Source organism: Haliotis rubra, unplaced genomic scaffold (assembly GCF_003918875.1).
Source record: "Haliotis rubra isolate DU_JTF1 unplaced genomic scaffold, ASM391887v1 Scf1886, whole genome shotgun sequence".
NCBI classification, from domain to species: domain Eukaryota; kingdom Metazoa; phylum Mollusca; class Gastropoda; order Lepetellida; family Haliotidae; genus Haliotis; species Haliotis rubra.
Genome location: NW_025765876.1, coordinates 35,372 through 37,968, shown reverse-complemented (window position 1 = coordinate 37,968; position 2,597 = coordinate 35,372).

Genomic DNA, 2,597 nt, shown 5'->3' with positions numbered 1-2,597 from the left:
CAGTCCCATTATTAAACTAATGCAGCTTAACTGCATCTACATTCTATGCCCCACTATGCTATACGTGTTTATAACTTACCCCCTACCTCCTCCCCCCAACCCCCACTCACATCCTAGGGCCCCTTTACACTATCTATCGTTTAATTTAATCCTATCTCTAACCTATTAACTATCATTACCCCTTTTATTTCTCTTTTTCCCTTCATAAACTCGCCTTTTACTATTTTATTTCGTTTATCTGTTTTAAACGTTTTTATTCAAAATTCCACTTAGGTTAACGCCCCATCATTTACATTGTTTTGGGTAGGGTGGTTTATTCTTTATTATAAATCTTACATCCCACCTACCCCGTCAGCGACATTGGCTACAGTCAGAAGCCGACGTTAAACCCCAAACCATCATCATCAGCTCATACTTCAACCTGGCATTTACAAACGACTCTTCCACCACCCCGACCCTAAGTCAACCACACGCATCCTCCACACCCTTACCTAACCAATACCACCAACAACTTAAGCCCAAAATATGCTATACAACCACTCTATATCCCAACCCAGCCCTTAATTTGACATATAGTCAGGTTTGCAAAGTTGTAAACAAATCTCATAAGGGTGTCATACACCGTGCAGTTTATAAACTGTATGAACGCAATCAAAGATGACATCAAGATACAACAAATGTCTCTGAAACAACACTTATTGTAGCTGTGGTAGAAATGGGGTTCAGGTACAACAAAAGGGGAGATGACAGAGCTGTGTTTAGAGAAAAGTACTCAATCCTGTCCATGCGATCAGCTTATCTCAGAACAGTTGAAGAATACCGCAATTTGGGGTTTCAAATTATATACCTTGATGAAACCTGGTGTAATAAAAATCACTCAACCGATCGGATGTGGCTTCCTTCAGATTGTTCTAAGGCACCAGTGTTACCATCAGGCAAAGGTAGACGCCTGATCATCTTGCATGCTGGTACCCGTAGCAAGGGACTGATTGGGGGTTGTGACTTTGTTCTGATGGTGATTTACAGGCAATCAGGAACAAAGCCCCAGCTCATGGAAAAAGTCTGGCAGCACAAAAAGCCAATCCAGTACATCACTGACGAACTAGCTGCAAAACATGGCCACATAGTTCTGCGTACACCAGTACAGCACTGTGAGCTCAATCCCATCGAGCTGATCTGGGGTAACCGTAAGAATTTTATTGCTCGCAATACTACCACATTCAAGCTTTCAGACGTTGTGGCAAAAGGCAGAAGACCGTGTTCTCAAAATCAAGGATGAATACCGGGACGGCGTTAACATCAGCCGATTTGCACCTGTTGTAATTCCGCTAGAGTCCTCGACCAGCAGTGATACTGACACTTGATATTTTGAGACGGTCCCTGACATGTACTGCTGGTGCGTTTGTTTCTTAGAAGTGTTTCTACCATGGAATTTTTTCTAAGTTTTTCGATATTTCTGGCATTACTTTAGTACACCATCTTGAGTACAGTGTGTCTTCAGAACAGCATGTCTTGAGTACAGTGTGTCTTGAGTACAGTGTATCTTGAGGGTGTTTCTTGTAGCTTCAGATTAGAGGTGTATGTCTGGAAATATTCTAGTGGGGAACTCTTCTGTTTTGTGGTAAGAAACATCAGGGCACTGGTAGACTTAGGTCACAAGTCTGGAAATGGTCAAAATACACTTGAGCAAGGATTCATCTTAACAAGGGTAGATATACATTGTAGGATGTCTTCCCAGTGATTTGTGTAGCTTCAGGTTAAAAATATTCTGTGGAAATGGTTGAGACCATGTACAGTTATGACATACAAGACTGCAAAGATTGATTTTAACTACAGGACTACTAGGACTCTCTCTCTCTCTCTCTCTCTCTCTCTCTCTCTCTCTCTCTCTCTCTCTCCTCTCTCTCTCTCTCTCTCTCACTCTCTCTCTCTCTCTCTCTCCTCCCTTCTCTTCCTCCCCACCCACCCCAACACACACACACACACAGGTGGTATTAATACTGTACATGCATGTGTGACTGTTTAGCTCTGTTGATATCTGGACCATGATTTACAGCTCAAAGGTCTTTCAAGAATTGGTCAAGACCTCACAAGGTCTATTGTGTCCAAATACATGCTAGTATTTGTAGATTTTGTTGACAGATATTATAATGGGTGAAAGGCTTTACAATTTCTGAAACCTAAATGCCGCTTTTAAAGATATTTACATGTATGTGAATTACCAGATGACTACTGCTAGTGTGATATAATTGATGAGTGGTCAAGGGGAGATAATCGGAAAAGTTTGGTGGAAGAGTGAGCTCCCTTGGTCTCCCATTGTCAGCTGATATTGTGAATCAGGTGTGAGCTTACTTCTACATGTACAAGACAATTAACATGAGACTTTTAGGGATTCTATGACAAGAATATGTTTGTAACCATGTTTAAAGAATCCCCATGAAATATAATTGTGTAATAATTTATATTATCATAATCAAGTTCAAGCAGTCTTCCTACAAAGACACCATCAGCCCCAGAGATTTCTACCTTGGTTGGACAAGTAGCACTACAATGCCACTCAGATTCAGTCAGGGTGCTTAATTTTAATTAAAATCTTT